General features: G+C 42.1%; 1 pseudogene across 1 annotated transcript; it reads left to right on the forward strand.

The window, feature by feature from the left end:
* Window positions 1–20,567: 20,567 nt before the first annotated feature.
* On the forward strand, window positions 20,568–21,841 carry LOC147426073 (uncharacterized; annotated as a pseudogene). The gene is made up of 2 exons (XR_015186144.1): window positions 20,568–20,779; window positions 20,944–21,841. The product of XR_015186144.1 is annotated as an uncharacterized LOC147426073 (transcript).
* The last annotated feature ends 753 nt before the right edge of the window (window positions 21,842–22,594 follow it).

Genomic DNA, 22,594 nt, shown 5'->3' on the forward strand with positions numbered 1-22,594 from the left:
GATTAGTAGACCCAAAAGTAATCTCATAGAGATAGTGCACATAGAGTGCAAAATGTTTCATAAGCAACAACCTGAGGAATATGCATGTCGTTCCAAATCAGCCTTTGCTAAACACTAGGGCCCATAACACCTACTGTGCATGCATTTAGCAAAAACTAACCCGAACATGTATATCCATAATGGTCCTTGCCAATAATGATGGCAAATGTGGTGCGCCTAGCACACATTAAAAGGAATGTAAATAGTTCTAAAAAGAAACTAAATACTTTTAGTTGCAATCTTTTGCAAGTCTTGCTGAAACGTGTGAGTCACAATAGAAGGTGAAACATTGATCACTTCTAGGTACAGACAATGAAACTTTTCATTAACAAATTATAGCCTTGCTATATGTATAAACAACCATCTGTAATGTTGTTTAGCAGTACTTTTACCTTAACAAGTCATTCTGAGTATCCGACAATTTTTGGCCACGAAATTGCTCCTGATATGTCGTGCTAAAAAATGGTCTAGAGAACAGATGTGACCAGCACCTAGGGACTTTGTCGTGACACATCATTGACATAATGGCGCCAGTGTCAGTCCCAAGACTCGTATTCTTCCCATGTGGAATATGTCTCATGTAAAGATGTGTAAAAAGGAACATCCTTGAAGTACAAGATGTACTTGTGTGTGGAGGTAACTGCAAACACTCTACGACGGGAGTGAGAGGGACCCTCATTCATTGCTCCACACTGGCTAAACCGAACTCCTTGAGTTCCTAGACCATGTTGTATCCCATGTGACAACATGTGTCAAATTGAACACTACAAGTAGATTCGTAACAGCATAAGACAAAAAGATAGATTGGACACTTGGCCCAAAATACTTTGTGCCGACATGCCCTTGGCATGGCTCTATAACATTCAAGCGTACTTAGACGTCTTGAAAAACCAAGCAAAGCGTACTAAAAATGGAATAACACCAAATCAATAGATGCGTACCTGGAGATTTGAACGTAATGTACACTTACCGGTATTCAAATGGAGAGGAACACGTTGTCAACAGGTGAAAAAAGAAGCAACATTGCACTAGAAACCCTGGGTGTTGCCTTCGCAATCCAAACCCATTGGGTAGAAGCTACGTAGTCGACCACCCTCGTAAGATCCTTTGTAGAACTGCGCAACTAGCAGATAACGGTAACCAACATAGGCAACCGTGTACAAAATGATTGGAATCAACTTGGAAAGTGTTTCCATCCGCTATCACGTTTAGTAGATTGTGGAAATATTTCCTTGTAAGTATAACTGGGAGAGATCAACTGTGATCCTCAATGCAGATCAAACTGTGATCCTTAATTCCTATGGGGTGATGTAACAATCACCCGTCGGGTCTTAACCCAAAAGGTATGTCCATAGACACACCGTAGTGCTATAGTGAGAGCAAGAAATCCACATAAGTCAGATGTCTAGCTCGTATTAACAGCCATGCTGTCTCAACTGTGTGCTGCCTCTAGACTCCATGGTATAGATCAGCTGATGTAAGTGCAAGAGTATCAAAAACTCAACTTGAGCATCGTACTAGAAAAATATAGTGCAAAAATGACACCCTAAACATCCGTAATGACAAGACTCTTGCTTGTCCATTAACGTCGATGTGTACTTCCTTGGGTATATCTTGACAACAATCACCCAAAGAATGCCAATAGTTGGGTCTTACCCTTCTCCTGAGCCTGTTTGGCTCATAGCCCTTATGCAAAATAGTGTTCAATCGACAAACCGATGAAGACTAATTTGAGTAGCATCTTTGCCACGTGCTAGCTGTGAGTTAGAGCACCTTGGCTCAAGCTGGCTCACGAGCAGAATATGTAGCAAAAGCTTCTTAGAAGAGTTTCATTATTCTTGAAAGAAATAAGAAAAAGAGAGAAAAGAAGAGCATGCTGGGCTGAGGAACTTTCATTAAATTTGTAGAGTGTGTGCCCAGAATGTGAGCTCTTAGACATCTTATGCCTCAATTGCAGCCTATTCTAAAAGCATTCCACAATCTATCTGTATGACGCTCTCATCGAGAGAGGCAACAGAAAACACAAGTTAAATCTTGACCGTCTACCGTGTAGGGTCGTGACTGTATGAGGATGACTTGAAAGGGGCACCTTGCCGGTGAATCTAGACGAAATTGTAGGTTCTTTTTAGTATTGTTGAGTGTTGATAGCAACCAACAATCCATCCGTACTCTGTCCTTGACAGAGTTGCGAGTGTGTTAGCGGAAGCGTAATGCATGAAGCGGAAGAATTGAATTCACGTCCCTAGCATGCCTTGCATAAAGAATGGTAAGCCCTTGTACAGAGTGATGGCCTCAACTGTGAGAACCAAAATTTTAAGTATCTTGCATATTTAAACTGGTAGGGATTCTGTGAGCTGATATCCCCTATTTTGCAAGTTCTTTGAAGTCGTGCTTCCTATAAAATTGCCAAAGCACTTTGCTTTGCACAATGACAGTAATTTCCAAGTAAAGTATAAACAGGAAGAAACAGGAAAAACTTAAACTTGGCTAACCTGGTCGTTGTTGCTGCAGCCAGTTGTCATGAAAGTTGGGAGAAAAACTCATTCCAAAACGGCCCATAGCCATATCTGCACAGATGCTCTCATATGTCTTATACACTCTTCTGGTACAGAAGGCCATAACCTGCAAAACTGAATTCACCTGCAAACACCTTGCCTATTCCTTCCCCATTGTATATGCTCATAGCATAGGCCAAACGTGGGAAGCCACAATGCAAGATCCCTAAATTGAAGCCTTGCTTCACCAAAATCTATTAGTTCTAATAGTCAACTGATGTGGCTATTGCCACTCCAATTGTCTATGGAGTGGCATGAAATTGAACCGTTGAGAAACCGTTCTCATGAAGTATACCTGCCAAACAACTTTTTACCCTTGAGCAGTAAGAATTATCGGTAGTGCCGATCCCTGTAAGTATCAGTTCCTTTGGCATGGCTTGAATAGTGTGTAGTCAAGCCCCGCTCAATGTTGATCGCTCAACCAAACAGTGGCTCTTTGCAAACAAAGCAGTGGAAAAAAATTGACTGCGTACGGAACTTGTCACAAGCTGTGCTTGTGCCTCCATGCAAGAGCTACATAGCATTTTTGAAAGCATAATCAACCAAAACAAAAACTATTGCATACCTTGGCGACGATTTATGTGGACTCTTGAGTGGTGGTTGAGGAATTGTTGTAGCCCTAATGAAGGTTTATCTCTGTCAATTTCCGCCTGAAGCAACGTGTCTTGAAGCAAGCAATAACCATCATCCATGTTGACTCTCCGTGTCGGGACCCTTCCATGCTGGAAGACATGGCCTTGCCATTGTATGAATTAAGGAAGCCGCTCGCATGTTGACATACTTATGTGACATCTCGTCGTCATGTGCCTTTGTACTATAGTCTTTGCCGGAATGGTGGGTGCCCCCTTGATCTGGCAAATCGTATAGACAAGGCGTGGGGCCAATAGCATGGTCTTGCTTCATATGAAGGGTCTATGATGCAAACATGCCATGCATGTATAGAAAACGAGGATCATTGTCGAGGCTTGGCCTGCATTCCCGTGCCTGCATGCCCTTGCATGACACGAGTATGGAATCTGATAAGGTATGCATGCCTTGTGTTGGCCATGCATGTGAGAGAAGAGACCCTACTGGCTATGGGAATGATGCCCTGCTGAATTTGGTGAATGAACAAAAAATAAAAGAAAATTGTTAACCTACTGCTGTAGCGATGGTAGAGCGGCCGCTTGTGCGCAGACCGAACCACAGATATAGCGCGAGCAGGTGCCGCTTGCAAGGCTGCACTGTGACGGGATTTTCTCCCCATGCCGGTGCGCTCCCGTCAAGCTCCATAGCTCCGGGTTCTGCACAGGTCGGTTGAGCAAGGATCCCGCCAAGAGCGCATTCCCATATCCCGGATTCCGCCAGTAGAGAGGCTTTTCTGCGTCCTGTGCAAGGGCTCATGCAAGGGCTCGGTCCCGCGACTTCTACCCTCTGTCAAATTCCATAGCCTTGGTTGAGAGAAAACAAGCTCTTGCATCGATTGTGATTCAAATAAAAAACTTTCATACAATCCCTTTGGCCATCTTCTTCCTTAAGGCTAACGCCAGAGAGAGAGAGAGAGAGAGAGAGAGAGAGAGAGAGAGAGAGAGAGAGAGAGAGAAATCGAAGATCCATGGAAAGCTCCTCCCTGCCTCCCCCTTCTCCCCTAAGCTCTGATACCAATATAAGACCTAGGGTAATTGAACCTGGGATCCTCCTCTCTACCGCCCCTTATATAGGCTAGCTCCTAGCATTTGCCCTAAGCGGATCCCTAGTCCGCACTGGTCCAACCGGCCCTTGGCCTAGGTCCTTGACCCCCTAGGTTGGGCCTTGCCCCGTAGGACCCTTGTCGTGACAGGATGACATCACAACTTTCTATTTTTAAAGCGAAGGTGCGAACATTTCCAAAGCTCAAAGAACTTGAATTAAAGTCTAAAGAATCTATAAAGAAGTTTAGTGCAAAAGCCTTCAAATATAGTAAATTTGACTCTAATGTTTTTGGAAAAAACATAGTATAGTTGAATGATTGAAAAGTCATCGATTTAGTTTAGTGTAGTCCCACCTACATATTTTAGAATTTATCTCTAAATTCTAGATTTGAAGGTGAGAAAACCTATAAAGTATAGAGAAATTGAATGTAATAGCTTTCAAATTTCTTATCTAGGTTTTTCAAGTTTCTCTAAGAAAGTATTGTACCTCATCTTGATTTAGTGCAACCCCCCTTACAAATTTTTGAAATTTGCCTCAAAAATTCTACTTGTCCTTTACGCGCTTAAATAAACCTATGTTTAGTGCAATCCCACCTAAGAATTTTCTCGGAGAAAGTATTGTATCTCACCTTGATTTAGTGCAACCCCCCTTACAAATTTTTGAAATTTGCCTAAAAAATTCTACTTGTCCTTTAAGCGCTTGAAAAAACCTAGGTTTAGTGTAATCCCACCTAAGAATTTTGAGGTTTACCTTTGAATTCTAAGACAACATGAAGGCAATAGCAAGAAATCTAGCATAAAGACCTTAAAAAATAGCCAAGAGTTGCCTCCTGTCGTATGCCTTTGTTGTTTGTTGAGGTCTGCTGTTGCTTTGGGTTTGTACGCCTTTTGCCTTGGATTCGCCGGATCAAAATTTTTCAATTACGTCAATTCTTGATTTTGTCGATTCTCTCAATTTTGTAGATGTCGATGTCCATTCTTGATTCTTGATTATGGATTTTGTTGATCGTCACTTTGTCGATTGCTGATTGTAAGACCAATGCTTATTCTCCCTTCCCTCTCTCTCTATCTCTCTCGTGCTGGTGTGAGAACCCTCTCACCTTATCTCTCTCTCTCTCTCTCTCTCTCTCTCTCTCACACACACACACACACACACACACACACACACACACAAAAGATGAATCACATGGACCATTCTCTATTTCTTAGCACACACAAAATCTTGCAATCAATAACGTTGTATCTCTCTCTCTCTCATACACAATGCGTGCAAGACATCCACAAAAAATCATTGGACTCCCATCGTTGAATCTTTGAGCTTGCTGCACTTCAATAATGTAATGCAAATGTGGAAGGCCTTCTTGCAACGCTCGAACACCTTAGTGAATGACATGTCAACTCTCTGTCTCTCTCTCTCTCTCTCTCTCTCTCTCTCTCTCTCTCGCTTTCTCTCTCTCTCACACACACACACACACAGAAAGGAAGCGGGTCTCTCTCTCTCTCTCTCTCTCTCTCTCTCTCTCTCTCATACACAATGCATGCAAGACATCCATAAAAAATCATTGGACTCCCATCGTTGAATCGTTTAATAATGTAATGCAAATGTGGAAGGCCTTCTTGCAACGCTCCAACACCTTAGTGAATGACTTGTCAACTCTCTCTCTCTCTCTCTCTCTCTCTCTCTCTCTCACACACACACACACACACACTCTCTCTCTCTCTCTCTCTCTCTCTCTCTCTCTCTCTCTCTCTCATACACAATGCGTGCAAGACATCCATAAAAAATCATTGGACTCCCATCGTTGAATCGTTGAGCTTGCTGCACTTCAATAATGTAATGCAAATGTGGAAGGTCTTCTTGCAACACTCCGATATCTTAGTGAATGACATGTCAACTCTCTCTTTCTCTCTCACTCTCTCTCTCACACACACACCCAAAGGATTCCTTCTCTTTTTGCTGACTAAAACAAGAAAAAGGTTGAGTTGTATTATCAAGCATTTTTTGATAGGTCAAAAATACTGATTTGTTGAAATAAGATGGTGAGAACTCAATTAAATGAAGAGTGTGTAAATCTAAATGATGGATATATCTTGAGTTTTAAAACATGAAATGCATGCTCATTTACTAAGAAATAGATCTTGGCTGCCTTTGAAAGTGTGGAACGTTGAAGTTTGAATTAGGCTTTTACTTAAAGCAACCTTTTGCTTATTCTCTTTGGAGAAACTCTCCTATCTGTGTTATGAGTGGATGCAATACATTTGATTGATGTGACGTGCTCTCTCTCTCTGTCTCTCCATCCAGCCAATGTTAGGCTATGGTCACGCGAGGCTTAGTTATCGAAAACTGCTGACAGGCGCTCAGAGCAAGAACAGGGAGCAACAAGTAGGGAGAGGAAGAATTGGATGCATAAGGAGAGAGAAGCAGGGCAGTAACCGGCAGTGGAACCGCTTAGTTTTGTAACTATGCTTGAAAAGGCATAGTTGCAAAACTATGCCGGTGAAAAGCTGCAACTTGTCAGACAGTTTGGGCACAACTAAGCCTCGCGTGACCATAGCCTTACACGATTTCAAGTTAAGATTGTGTAAAACATAGGATCTAGTTTGGTGATCAAGTGCATAGTAGAGTGATGGTTGGATCTTCTTATAAAATGATTTGGAGTACTTGGGTAACCCAACCCTAATCACATGTAATGCACTATGGGCATTTGCACCTACTTACACGTCATCCTGATGATGAGCGTTGTGGAGGGGATCTAAGGAATACCATGTTGTTGGGCTTCATAATCTCTGCACTAAGTAGCTAGCATACTAATGTCATTAGTTCTCTGTATTGGTTGAACTACGCACATCAACCATCCTGTATCTAGGTGAGATGAAATCTAGCTAACAACTCGTAGGACTGCAGACCTACACAAGAAGATTTAGAAATTTTCTCATGTAGGAAAACGGAGTCTTTTCCAGTGTTTTCCATACAATGAATAACATCATGAGGTTCTACTCAAGAGGCACCGTATACCTAGCTAGGTACGATTGAGGGCAGGGGACCCCCGGCCCCCCCACCGGGCCAGCGGTCCCCTGCCCCCAATGGTACCGGTGCCTCCCTCACAGAAGCTCATGACATTGTGGTAAGTCACAATGTGGGAATTATTGTGAGAATTTGTCCAAAACTTCTTGTGTGTTGAAGATCATCAACATGCAATTCATCATGTTTGGGCGCTTCTTCATGGAATGGAGACCAATGTTAAACTTGAAGTGTAGCTATATAGAATGTCTCCTCTCGCATGTCTGCATAAGCTATCGAGCGACTACATGCAAGAGATACCCAACTTGTGGGAAAGGTTGAGAGGCATTTGGAGTGTGCATGGAGAAGTGGAGTCAATAGGGATAGGGGCCGTGTTTGTGAGTAGAGAGGAGGTAGGATCAGGGTGCTCTCTCTCTCTCTCTCTCTCTCTCTCTCTCTCTCTCTCTCTCTCGGGGGGAATGCAAGAAGTTGAAGTGCAGTGGAGTAGAATTGTCACCACTAGCTGTACAAACAAAGTAGGCCCTGTCAAAAACCAAGCAAAGCCTCGATCTATAGGAAGAAATGAGGCCATTTTGAGCTGTAGTAGTAGCACAATAGAGGCGCCTATGCATGCATAATAAAGGGTTATCACACCATGCAAAACTTGCAGCGATCAATCCTACATGCGCTGCTCTTTGTTTCCCGATGTAGGACATCAGTTCTGCTACTAGGACCAATGGCCGCACTTGACATGGAGACCTCTAATTTTTTGTTTGTTTTGGCTTTCACCATGAGTTGTCCCCTCTATTGCTCTGTCAATTTCTCCTCGCGTTTTGCTGTCATTTTGGGCTCTATCTGCGCCTTTTTGGCGGCTTGAAGCCCTGTCTGCAGCAGTCCACGCTATCAAAAGGCTCTTGTGGGAGTTGTAGAACTGTTATTACATGAAAACGCAATATTGTGAATAGCATTTTTGTGTCAATCTGTTTGTGAAGCACTTGAACGAGTGGTTCAGTATGCCATGTGGCTTGCAACAGATGCCTTAAGGCTTCTATGTAGTGTGCATGCATGCACCAAGATTGGTCTTTGATATGCTAAAATAGAGTGCTTAATTGTGCGAGTTGTATCTACTAAGTGAATATTTCTAATAGCGTTATTGTGGGGGGAGAGAGAGAGAGAGAGAGAGAGAGAGAGAGAGAGAGAGCGAGCGAGCTAGCTTATTATCCTCACGAGCTCCAACAAAAATCAATGACAACATAGACAGAGGCACATCATTGAAGGTTGGAGCCAACAATCCTTATTTGGATCACTTTCTCAATGCAAAGGTGCCTTCTAAGTTCTTTGCAAAGCATTCTCCTTTAAAAGAGTATATTCCCAAGAAAATGAGTAAGCTATTACTTCAAGCCTGGCCGAATCCTAAACGTTAAAACTCACAACAACAACAAAACCATAGGCTAATCTTTTCTTGGTGTCTTCTTTCTCTCTATAGATTAAGTTGAGCTACAAAATTCTTAGAAGAATGAGTTCTAGCAATCTCATCTCTAAGTGAAGGCCTCGTGAATTTTTCACTTATTTACTTTACATCTAGAATTAAAAAGTCACTATGTTTTTGGCCTACCCAAAGGGCAAGGTTATAGCGTTGCCTTCTCTTTTTGCTGACTAAAATAGAAAAAAAGTTGAGTTATATTTTAAAGCATTTTTTGATAGGTCAAAAATGTTGATTGGTTGAAATAAGATAGTGGGCACTCATTGAAATGAATTGTGTAAATCTAATGATGGATATGTCTTGAGTTTTGAAATATGAAATGAACTCTCATACATATATCAAGGAAAGATTTTGGGTTGCCCAATGAAACGTTGACAGCCTTACATGTTAAATGATAAAACCTTAGAGGTTCCACAAATCCAAAGAGTCACCTTTTCATTTTGAAATATGAGAAGTTCTTTTATCCACCTTTCATTTTGAGAATTTGGTTCACCCCTTTAAATTTGAGGTAATAGACTAAAGTTGTCATTTTTGTTACTTAAAACTTTATGGAAGGAATTTATCATTTAAGACTTTAACCTTTAAAGATTTTTTATTTTTATTTTTAGAGATTTTAAAGCTAAGTTTAGAGCTTAAAGATGTAGAACTTTTAAAGTAAGGTCTCCAATGATCCAATGAGGACTTAGAGTTTTTTTAATTAGAAGGTAAAACTTTGAATTAAAGAAAGTGAAAATGTTACATGGATCTACAAGTAGGAGGAGGATCACTCCGAGACGCTAGAGTTTTAGGACTTAGAACTTTAAAGCTTCTAAAGTGGGATCTACAACTTACGGATCTACAATTTTAAATTTGTAAAAAGGGCTCTAGAGCTTAAAAATGTAGAATTCTTAGAGTGGGGTGTAGAGCATAGGGATCTAAAGCTTAGGGTGTAGAGCTTAAGGGTGCTTATGTTTTTGCTTAGAGATGTAGTGATTTTAAAGTGGGATCTAGCCTCAGATCAAGGCCTAAAATTAACGACTTTTTTTTTTGTCGAGGCTATTTTGCACATCAAAACAATCTCAAAATTTCCTATCATTTTTTGTATTTATATCTTTAAGTTAACGTTATATATGGCAAATTATATAAGTTGATTGCATTACACAAAGCATATGAAAGGGGGCTTGAAAAATTGCATGTCAAAAAGAAATTTTTATCATGCCTGGCAGGCCTTGTGATTTTATCACTTGTTTACTTTACACTAGTAAAGTAACTATGCTTTTTACTTTATACTAGTAAATTAAAAAGTCACTATGTTTTTTACTTTTCACTAGTAAAGCGGCGTCACCTCTGACGGCGGCATGGCCCCTCTTTCCCTCACTTGCCCCCACCCCACCCCCCTCCCCGCCTTCCAAGAACTCTGTCCACATCAAAGCATGTGAGAAAGAAATCATGCAAGGTGGTTGGCTGCTTCTCTCTCTCTCTCTCTCTCTCTCTCTCTCTCTCTCTCTCTCTCTCTCTCTCTCTCTCTCTCTCTCTCTCTCTCTCTCTATAAAAACCTACGTGACCAAGGAGTGGGCGATGACCACGGCTTGGGTCGACCAAGGCGCAAGGGGAGTTCATGCTAAGCTTGGTGGCGAGGGAGCCCACCAAGCTCGTTTTGAAAGAGGAGTTCTTTGAGCTCGACCATCCACTCCCGATGGTGTTATACTCTCTCTCTGTCTCTCTCTCTCTCTCTCTCTCTCTCTCTCTCTCTCTCTCTCTGTGCGCAACCCTTGTCTCCAGTCGTCGACTCTCTCAATAACAACCTCATTGACGTTCATTTTTCCTTCATGAGAGGGGGATAGAGGGGGTGATGCACGCTCTCTCTCTCTCTCTCTCTCTCTCTCTCTCTCTCTCTTTGCCAACCTCCTCTCTCTAGAGGCCCCTTTGGAAGAATCCAAATCTAAATCTATCTCATTATCTCTCTCAAACTTCTATCCTCTCCGTCTACATTGCAATGGGATTCCACACCTTCCCAACTCTCTGTCACCTCTTCGGCTCTCTCTCTCTCTCTCCAAATTTCTTTGGATCCCATTCTTAGGTTCGCTTAGAGTGTCTGTTCATAGCTATGTAAAAGCGTAGCTAGAATAGATGTCCCTCTAACATGAAGGGGCTTGTTAGTGGCGGCGAGGCAATCCCATAGTAGAGTAGAATGTTACTGGTCCGGTTTACACTGCTGCAATGGGCCCTTTTCATCAAGAGTTAGTTGAGAACGCATCCCTTGAACAGGAAATCTCCTCTCTCAGAGGCAGGAGGCCTTTTTGGAGGGTGGTTGAATCACCCCCCAACTCTTGCAGCGAGCCTACGGGTAGACCTTTTCAATTGGGGGGCACCTTCAGAGGCTCTTTTGGAAGGCTACGGGGGATTAAGGGGGTCATGCACTCTCTCTCTCTCTCTCTCTCTCTCTCTCTCTCTCTCTCTCTCTCTCTCTCTCTCTCTCTCTATGTAAGTTCTCTTCAGCGTTCGTGAAAAATGTGTCTCAGCTTAATATCATGCCGTTTTCAATTTCCAAACAGCCGGTTGAGGGCAAGGGGAAAAGGAGAAATTCCACCCCAAAATAGAGAAAAATAGTGTAAAAACCTGAAAAAGTAGCCTAATTTTCTGAAACTCTTCTTGGCAAATTCAAGGAAACGAATTTTGTATGTTTGGAAAAATGATTTTTCCCAAACACTGGTTCTCTTCAACCTAGAGGATAGGGTTCCCATGACATGGGAGGTCTGCTAGGTGAAAAAGAAACATTTACAATCAATCCAGGTTCCTTGTGTGTGACCATGATTGTGACATGGCAATTAGGGATAGTTACTAACCACGCCTGATGTAGCCACCACCTAAATTGGTCCATACATCCCTACACATCTCTAGTTTCCATCGCCTCTCCGATTAAATGCTCAAATAAACTTTTTTCTGAAGATCTTGGATTACCTAGGCATAGAGAGGTAAATTGACTATACTTGAAGAGTTGTACACTAAAATTTTCTGAATTTTGTAGTCTTTTCACCGTTAAATTTAAAATCTAGAGGTAAATTTCAAAATATGTGGGTGAGATCGTACTAAACGTAAGCTTTTCTTGTTCAATTCTTAGAAGCAATGAGATCTCTCTCTCTCTCTCTCTCTCTCTCTCTCTCTCTTTGCCAACCTCCTCTCTCTAGAGGCCCGGTTGGAAGAATCCAAATTTGAATCTCATTATCTCTCTCAAACTTCTATCCTCTCCGTCTACATTGCAATGGAATTCCACACCTTTCCCACTCTCATCTGTGCCCACATTTGTTTCTTGTGATAGGAACACATGTGTGCAACTCTTTCTCTCTCTCTCTCTCTCTCTCTCTCTCTCTCTCTCTCTCTCTCCAAATTTGTTTGGATCCCATTCTTAGGTTCGCTTAGAGTGTCTCTTCATAGCTATGCTAAAAGCATAGCTAGAATAGATGGCCCTCTAACATGAAGAGGCTCGTTAGTGGCGGCAAGGCAATCCCATAGTAGAGTAGAATGTAGGATATTGTCCCGTTACTGTTCCGGTTTCCACTGCTGCAATGGGTCCTTTTCATCGAGAGTTAGTTGAGAGCGCATCCCTTAAACAGGAAATCTCCTCTCTTAGAGGCAGGAGGCCTTTCTGGAGGGTGTTTGAACCATCCCCCAACTCTTGCAGCGAGCCTATGGGTAGACCTTTTCAATCGGGGAGCGCCTTCAAAGGCTCTTTTGGAAGGCTATGGGAAGGCCCTCTTAGGAGCTACTATGAATGCAAAATGGTGATGATAGGCTTGTGGCGAGAGCCCAGCTCAGTAGTCCGCACTACAGTCTACAGGCCGGAATCCCACTGTCAATGCCAACGATTGTGTTTTCGGCAGTGAGCGAGAAAATTGTGTCTCAACTTAATATCGTGATGTTTTCAATTTCAAAAAAGCCCGTTGAGGGCAAAGGGAAAAGGAGAAATTCCGTCTTAAAAGAGAGAAAAATAGTGTAAAAACCTTAAAAAGTAACCTACGGAAAGGAATTTTGTATGTTTGAAAAAAGGAAAAATTACCAAAATACCCCTCTCATTTGGGGAAATTCCCAAAATACCTCTCAAAATCCCAAAATACCCAAAATACCCTTGTATCTTGTATCTATTTTGGTTGAATTGTTCAATATTTCTAATCTTCGTTCCTTCTTAACAATTGAGACTTGTTTTTGAGTCGGTTATGTAGGCTTTGGAGATGAATTGCTTCATTATTTCTGGACATAACTGTATGTGAGGTAATTATACGCTAACTCTGCGCCACGTGGCAATCTCTCTCTCTCTCTCTCTCTCCACCCACACACACACACATTGCGACGTCGCCTGGAGATTGAATCGGCTCGTGGGCTCGTCTCTCTCTCTCTCTCTCTCTCTCTCTCTCTCTCTCTCTCTCTCTCTCTCTCTCTCTCTCTCTCTCTTTCTACTCCCTCAGACGCACACACACACTCGCACGCGCGTGCACAACCACACAATATGCGACTGCTCGCTTGGACAGTGAGTCGGCTCACCTGTTCACTTGTCACGTCTGCAGGGCACACTGACATGAAAGGCTACCAGGAGAGAGGAGGAGCTGGATGAAGCAGCTGTGGACACGTGTCCGGGGGGAGGGGCCGGAATCTCTTCCCCCATCATCTATTAGCATAGATTTCCAGGACTCAAAAGTATTTTCATTTTCTACCTTTCACTTTTGTATTTTTTATGGTTTCCTTTGAAACATGACATGGATACCTTCTCTTTGCTTGAAAATTTTAAGCTACTTCATGTATACTAGTATGTGACTCGTGCGTTGCTATGGCCAAGAAAATCATATCTCTCTTTCTCTCTCTCTCTCTCTCTCTCTCTCTCTCTCACACACACACACACACACACACACACACACATGTGAGGAGAATGGAACTATAGTCCTTGGAATCACTCTAGCAAGATAATAATGAGTAGCTATGCTTTTTGTATCTTTCTCTCTCTCTCTCTCTCATGCTAGATCTTGAGATCAAGATTCATCGAGTAGATCTTTGATATCTCATTTTTCACCTTTTTTCCCTTTCTCAATTCTTTGAGTTGAGGACTTGTTGGCTAGCTCTCTCTCTCTCTCTCTCTCTCTCTCTCTCTCTCTCTTAATGAGCACATGGAATATTTTTAGTCAAACGGTTGCGAGCGACTCATCTTTCACACGACTTCTAATAAATTCAAACTACCCATATTTCCTTACTAATCAACCAACAACAATGTACCAGATTTCTACCAGCTTGATTTTGTTGCACCATGCTATCAAAACCATGACTTGCCAATAGATATGCTTTTCATGACCCTCTATTGGTTGAAGCAAGATAGGTTTTGGTTGGTGCTACGCTCCGGGGTCACTTTTGAAGGGCTACCAAGTTACCAAGGGAAGTCTCTCTCTCTCTCTCTCTCACTCTCTCTCACACACACACACACACACACACACACACACACAGAGTATGGTGCTACACTCTGGGGTCACTTTTGAAGGGCTACCAGGTTACCAAGGGAAGTATCTGTGTGTGTGTGTGTGTGTGTGTGAGAGTGTGTGTGGCAGTGCCAACTTTGTCATTTTCTTTGTTGTTGTTGTTATTGTTGTTAGAGTTGCCTTTGGAAGAATTTTGTGCAGCATTATTCTTCCCCTTGGGTTCATTTTTGTCTTTAATTTTCGCGGGCTTGAAGTTCTTCTTAGCCCCTTGTTGAAAATTAATCCTTGAAGCAACCATGGTGTGGTGAATGACCACGGAGATGGTTTTGGGTCTATGAAAATTGCCATATTCATTCATGTCTTCAGGTAGTATCCTTGCACAAAAGTGTTGCTTTTAACCTATCTTTTTTTTAGATAATGGCTTTGAGATGTAGGTCCCAAAACTTGTGTACATAATTTTGAATAGACTCGTATGGAGACATTTAGGTTCGCCATTATCTGAAGCATTAGAAATTGAATTATATGCGGAGGAAAAGTACATATACTCACCGTGATAAAAGACTCTTGGGAACAAAGAAGGTAAAGGTGTTAGAGTTTCTTGCATGTCAAGCGAACTTCCCAATGTGAACCCATTATTTATTTTGGCTTTTAGGTATTTATTTTTACTTATTTATCAAAGTCTAGGTAGGGCAATTTATTGAGGTAGGTATATATGTGACTCCTTGCTCCCATTGTATCTTGTATCAGTTATTCATCGCCCAGGTTGATTGACTCTCTCTCTCTCTCTCTCTCTCTCTCTCTCTCTCTCTTGCTCACTCTCCTCGATCTCTATGCATCCGCATCATCGACTTTGACATGGTATCAAAGCCGTGTTCTTGAAGAGCCTTGTAAGAGGATGAGTTGTACCTTAGAGCAATGGTGCGAAGAGCTTGTGAAGGCTCCCCCCCTTGCCAGAATCATCTTCAACGCCTACTACCTCTTGCATTGCAAAACAGTACCAATTGGGACCCCCCCAGCTGTTGCTAGCATTTGCAAGCGAAATTCCTTTGGGTGGCACCGATCTTCGCCTCGTTCCTATTATTGTTTTGAAATGCCGCCAATAACGGAATTTTTTCCCTCGATGGCGCTTGTGAACACCCCCATGACAATGTTTTTAAATGTTGCCCGATGGTGGACTTGGTGACTAGGTCCATTGATCCTCTTGCGTTTTAAAATGCTAGCCATCTATCCCACCTGTTGGCACCTCTCTCCCCTTTTCTTGCAGTGACAATGCCCCCCCCCCCCCCCCCCCCCCCCCCAACCTTTGCTTGAGTGCCAATGACAAATTGAGCGTAGATAACTACACCCATTGGAATTCAATTATGCAACATTGTTTCTCAGAAAAAGGCTTATGGGACATTGTTGACAGCTCGGAGCCTCGTTCTACCAGCAATAGGTATACCCGCCTTCAAGATGACGAGTATCTAAAATTGTGTGTTGATTGGGATGTTGCTAATGATATGTGGTTCAAGATCATTTGGAATGTTTAATTGGGATTCTATGATGCGATTAGTCACCCTTCTTGGGTAGTTATTTTCCATTTAGTTTCCACCCAGAAGTTTCATGCAATCATTTCTTATGAAGGCTAAAGTTATTCATAATCAACTATCTGCTATGAAAAGTGCACTAACAAGTACTTAATTAGTTGCTTTGGTTCTCACAAAGTTGCATGAGGTGTATGAAATGTTGTCTAGGACACTTAGGCTACAAATCATGAAGGAAGACGTGGAATTTTATGATCTCATCTCTTTTCTCATTGAAGAAGAAGCAGTGTTGATAACTCAAGGGAAAATTAGATTTCTGAGAAAGGTATGGAAGCCCTTGCTACTTCGAATTTTAGAAAGAATACCAATAACTATTGTTACACTTGTGGAAAGAGTGGTCACCTGTCTAAAGGTTGTAGATCCAAAGGCAAATAGAGAGGCTCTACAAAGGACAAAGGTAAAATCAAGCACCGTGAGGAAAGCAGTGATAGTGACTCAGGGAAGGACAAGAAAGAAGCTGTTGGTGTAGTGGAGTCTACACTGGCAAGGACTCCGGTCTTCTAGTCACATGGAGACCAGTGCCGCCACCAGCTTCAAGCAATGCTCTCGATAATTAATTTGGACCTTTGTGTTGGAGTTCAAGTTATCGGTGTTTGAACCATGCATTGGAATTCAAGCCACATGCATCTGGTAGGAAACCAATCAGACATATCTAAAACACTATGGATGAGTGCACCAATCCATTGTTGTTGCTTGGATCATGGACATAGTGTGTTTCAAAATTTATTATCTTGGAGTATTTTTGGATGTGATGTGTTCACAATCCACGAATGGGGATTCTTGGATGTCATGTGGTCTACAGTTCAAATTTTCTAAAAGACAACCGATGCTCAAGATGACATTCTTCTAAAAAAACAAAGTTGAGGGTAGCAAATCCAAGGTGTATCTAGCAAAAAGTACCTCTACTGGAGTGTCCATGGTAGCTTCTTCATCGATTTGGTCTCACTATTTATGTCCACTATGAGCTACAGAGAGGGTGTTAGAGTTTTGGCATCTCAAGTGAGCTGCTCAATGTGAACCCATTATTTATTTTGGCCTTTAGGTATTTATTTTACTTATTCGTCAACGTTTGGGTAGGGAAATTTAGTGAGGTGGGTATATTTGTGACCCCTTGCCCCCATTGTATATTGTATAAGTTATTCATTGCCAAGGTTGAAAGCAACTCAATATTGTCGCCCGTGCTAGTTTCAATACGGGCACCCTTTGTGAGAATACCTGACTCCGAGGAAAAGGTAGGCTTGAACGGACTCAGGGTTTTCAAAATCAAAAGCATGATGCATGTGTATGTTTGAATCCATGCTGCAAAAGTGGGTGTAAAGCATGCAATAAAATAAATACGCAATTGCGCTCTTGGTCTAAAGCATTTGAACTAAGTCAAACACACCCCAAAATGAATACCTTGTTTCAAAACGGCCTGGCAAAACGAAAGAGCGATAGCAGTATAGCAACCACAAGAGAGAAGGTGATTAGCTGTGCTAAATCGAAACCGATATTTAAAGATAATTTCTCTAACACCGGTGACGAACACCAAAAACCTTATCGGATAGCTTTGAGATTCCGTAATCGTCGAGCGTGCCAAAGCCAATCCAAAAAGGTCTCTCAATAAGCTTGTTAAAAAGGTCTTGCTTGTTTTTGTCGATAACATGTAAAAAGACCGTCCCAAAAAATGAACACTCGGTTGCATCAATCTCTCCAATTTTCTCCAGTGTAGAGTTTCAGGCCTTAAGGAGAAATAAGGCTCTGAGACTCAAGAGGCTATTGAGGTAGTAGCTATAACAAGGAGAAGCGCTCGCGCTCTCGAGGGGAGAGCGAGCGCCCACAATGGAGTTGTATCTATGCGAAAGAAATGTTGAGGGCAAGTTGCATGTGTTCAACTTCCCACTTCTTGTCTTTCAATGGCGTCATACATTTTCACCACTAGAGGGGGGCCTTTATCTCCCAAGGTCATCTAACAACTAGAATGCCATCTATAGTACATATGAAGGAGATAGCAATTCAGACGGGCACGTGGCGATTTTTCCTTGCTTCGGCAAGTGTTCTTTGTAGCCCAGGCCGGTGACACGGGACTCAAGAGAGCACATGAGAGAGAGAGAGAGAGAGAGAGAGAGAGAGAGAGAGAGAGAGAGAGAGAGACACACACACACACAGGGAGAGAGGGAGAGAAAAGGGTGGGAGAACAGAAGCGGCTTTTTTGCTACCCCTTTACCCCACACAACTTGCATACTTCTGCCTTACGAACCCTTTTCTTCAGAGCATTATGCAATTGTATTGATTGGGATAAGCCTTGCTCGCGTGTATAGCATTTGAGAGAGAGAGAGAGAGAGAGAGAGAGAGAGAGAGAGAGAGAGAGAGAGAATAAGTGTAGTAGAGAATTATTTAAATATCCCTCTAATTTGTGGAAATTCCCAAAATACCCCTCAAATTTCAAAATTCCCACAACACCCCAATATTTTCTCATACATTCCCAAAATACCCTTCAAATTTCCAAAATTCCCAAAATACCCTTGATTGTGAGATTGAATTTCTCCAAAGATAAACGAATTTGTAGCTTTTCATAAGAAGACGATTGTCCACCAATACAAGAATTGATGCTAAATTTAGAATTTGAGTTCGTTATGTAAGCTTTGGAGATGAATTACTTCATTATTTTTAGACATAATTGTTTTTTTTTTTGCGAGGAAATAAGTGACAAATTACATGCTAAGCACTGAGAAACGACCCTCAATTGGAAAAAATGGAATAAAGATTAGAAAGTCTTTAACAATCCAAAAAAAATAGATACAAAGTATTTTGGGAATTCCCACAAGTCAGAGGAGTATTTTGGTAATTTTCCTTAAATGTAATTATGGGCTAACACCCACATGTGCGTTCTTGCGAGAGAAGAGGAGGGAGAGGGTGCCTTTTGTCGAGCCCATAAAATGAAGGGAGGAGGTTGGGCCGGCGGAGAGGCAATACCAAGTTCATTGAGGGGTGAAGGGGCAGGTTTAATTATATTATATAGATAATATGGACATTCCATGAGCTTAAAGCTCATACTGAGCAGTGTCCACATTGTACCAACCCTCACCAATATCGTCATGATATGGTATTCTGTAGTTTTTGCTTTACCTTTGAAAATATTGGCTTTTCAATTGATAGCAAATTTGTAGTGCTAATAGCACTTGAGTATCGCTAGCCAATTGGCAATGTTGAGGTCCAATTGCAGCCAAGAGAGTCTTTTGAGATGTGGATCGTGCTGTCACAATGAGCAATGCCCAATAATCGTAGACTATTTTGTGAGCGAATGCAGAACGGGGGGGGGGGGGGGGCTCTCAAAATGTGATAGCATGCATGTAGAATGTATGTGGCACTAGGTTTGTTTTGAAATATGATCACCCACGATCACATCTAGAAGGCATGTGGAAATAGCCAAGGGGTTTGGCGTAAGTGAGTGTATGCTTAGTGAAGTATCTCTCCAGATATGATTACATGTGCTTACATCTTCAGTTGACACAAACGTTAAATTTGGAAAGCTTTTTTTTGGATGAACTCCCTATTCAAGATGTGGTCTTCTGGGATGCATTGATCATTGCAGGGTACACAAACAAAGCAAGCCCAAAAAGTAGCGAGTTGTTGTGTTTGCGACAAAAGTATAGGAAGATACCTCTCTGATTGTCAAAGAGCTTTTGAAGTGGCCAGTCAAAGAAGCACTAGGTTGATTTGATCAAATGCAAAGGGAGGATACCTCTTGAATGTGATTGTCTATGCTTGCATCTAGAAAGTATGTGGCACTATGTGTCTTTGTGATGCAAAATAAGGGCCTCTCCCCAAATGAAGTCAACTATGGAAATTTTGACATCGTTAATAAGCTGTGAAGAGCTACCAACCTCATGCCATCTCTCCTTCAGGATGTTGTCACTCGCAGTGAATTGAAATTTAAGGTTATGCCGAATGGAGGTAAGGCCACAAAGTAGTGGTTTGATTTTCTATTTGGATGCAATTACCTATGCTCGCATCTTAAAGGCATTATAAGTTATGCAAGAAGTCGAATAAGGACAATAACTCATGATAAGAGGGGATTTTGAACAAAAACATCATGATTGGGTGAGGAAGCTGTAGGTTGTCTTCATCATATGTATAGTGAGGGCCTCTATCCAAATGTGACCACCTATGCATGCATCTTAAAGAGACGTAGATGGATAAATATATGCAAGGTGGATAACTTGAAAGGGGCAAATATTTCAACAACCTGCTGGTCACCTGCTGATCAGTATGTATGCCAAGTGCAGTGTACATATGTTTGTATTCAATAAAGATTCAATTCTCTACCCATCATTCACCAACATGCCAATCACCCCCACTCACCCCGTACTAAGGATGCCGAATTGTGTCTGAGCTGGTATCCATCGCCAAGTTTCTCAATTGACATCAGGTAGCATTGTACACTGTATGGATTGGAGATGTAAAGAGATAGACACATATACACAATATACATGTACCGATGGTAAGAGCGAGCGATCGGCGGGTCGCACGAGCTAGTTGCTTGTATAAAGCGGGGTCACCAAAAACTGTGAACTTGGTGGATCGATGCGAGAAGATGTTGTGCTCAACCACCTAGCTTTGCTTGGTTGTCTCTACCAAAAGAGAAAACGAAAGAAATATTTATTTACTAATGAAGAGCCTAATTCCGAGAACTAAAGGGCGGTTCACTCAACTTTTCCACTCCAAAAGCAATTCGGCTTGGGTCTCCGTGGGCATGCGCAATGTCAACACTGCCTAAATGTTCATGGGGGGCAAAAAACTAAGCGAATAGGTTTATGCCACGTGGGTTGGTTCGCGCTTGGTGTGGTATTGTTTCTTGCTGCACCGCTTTCCCTCCTTTCTTGCTGCTCATAGCCTAAGTTCGCTACTTCAATGGGGGAAGCTTTTTATTATCTTCCTACCAGTGCTGGTGTTGCTGAGGCGAGTGGGCTCAGGTTGTCCTTTGATGAATCTCCTGTTCGCCTTCCTCACAGGGAGATAAGGAAGAAGGTTCAAACAGATTCGACCTCAGAATTGTATCTTATGTTTGCAAGACCGGCAAGATTATTCGTGTACCCAAGCCCGACTTAGGAGTGAAGCCGGAAGAGCAGATTTGTTGCAGCAATTACAAGCGTTTTCTTTCCTTAATACCAATCATTTCTTGGCGTGCGCAGGTGCGATCATCCTGTTGGGCAACCGTCTGAACCAACGGATCGGCTTCATTCTCAGCATGATCGAGGCAGTGGCAGACTTGAAGTTGCCTTCTTTCACATGGCTACTCAAGGATGGTAGTGTTTTAGCGGCATCTTACAAGTCATTTCTTTACTTTTTGAATAGGACAAATTCAGTCAGAAAGCTTGCTCAGCTGTTACCTGCAGAAAGCTTCAATGAAGAAGGAGAGTTTATTGAGGATGGTGAAGTAGAAGAGGTCGAAGGAGGTGATTTGTTTCCTGATCAAGCAAGGAGGTGATTTGTTTCCTGATCAAGCAGAATCCACAGAGTTTGCAATGGCGACAGTCATCCTTGCCAACATGCTAGAAATGCCTCATTCTAGTGGTGTTGTGTGAAGGTTGTTTTCACTATTGCCGTTGGAGAACAGTGAGGAGAGTAAGGTACATTTTGTCCACTTTCTTCTCCTCCTAGTGGAGCAAAGCAAGATGTACTGGACAGTTAAGTTACATCGCTGCAATCTAAAGAAGTACGGCTCAGAATGTTCAATTTTTACAACTCTGCAGCGAAAGCGGACTGGGACAGTGAGTTTGCTCATGTCTTTAGCAGCATGTTTCCCTTGGCTTTTAAACACACTGACACCTTTGAAACAAAGGAAGTATATCTTAAGACAAGTGTTCCTTTGTCGACAAGCTACATTGACACGCGACGGAAAATTCTCCACAATTTAAAGGATGGCCTAGCCCGACGCTTCAGCAGCCTTTCCTCCAGCTTTCATCCCGTTTCAGAAGCCTGCTCGACGTCTCACTATTGTATGTCAAAGGAGGGGTCGCGCTTCTCAAGCAGGTTTTGGCTTCTCGTAAAATGAAAAAGCGCCTTAGGCAGGCTACTTCCTCAGTATAGGCTGTTGCTTTTAGCTATGTATTGACTTTTGGTTTTGTAGTTCCCATAAGAGCTATTTTCAACTCATGCTCTACTTAAGTCCCTTTTATTCTCATGTTCATGAGCTTCCTCTTGTAACTAGATGTATTCTTTGACTCCACAACTATGATGGGCTTAGTAACAGTATGTGTAGTCACGTCAATTACTATTTCTCTCTTTGGCACTGTGTGTTGGTCACCTTTCATCAACTATGTCATCTTTTTTTCGGGTCCAGTTGGTAAAATAAGTACATATACTCACTCACTTAAATCATTTTGTTAAGTTGATGGAGATCTCATCAAATGCCAAGACTATCATTATTTTGGAGTTGTGGGAGCATTATTTTGGAGTTGTGGGAGCTGGCACATGGCACGGTGAGAGCTAGGCTGCGATTGCTGGCGTAGCAAGCCATTATTCCTTATGCTGTGTGCCACGTAGTGGGGTTGTTGTGAGATGTGAGGTTTTTGCATGTATATAAAGTGTGGGTAGTGTTTTGCAGTGCATCTTCACGGTCAAGTGTTATATGGTGTAGAGGAATTGTTATGAAGCTGTTGTGCGATTTGAAATGGCGTCGAGTTTTGATTTTGCAGACAGCTTTAATATTGTTGAGTACACTCGTGCTGATGCCACGAGTACAAATGAGGAGATGGACTTTGAGCAAGGTGTTTGTTTTTTTGGTGATCGTGAATGCTAAGTTATTTGATGGTTCCATGCGCTAAATGTGATGTTTTTATT

Source organism: Adiantum capillus-veneris, chromosome 24 (assembly GCF_014529385.1).
Source record: "Adiantum capillus-veneris isolate H3 chromosome 24, ASM1452938v2, whole genome shotgun sequence".
NCBI lineage: Eukaryota > Viridiplantae > Streptophyta > Polypodiopsida > Polypodiales > Pteridaceae > Adiantum > Adiantum capillus-veneris.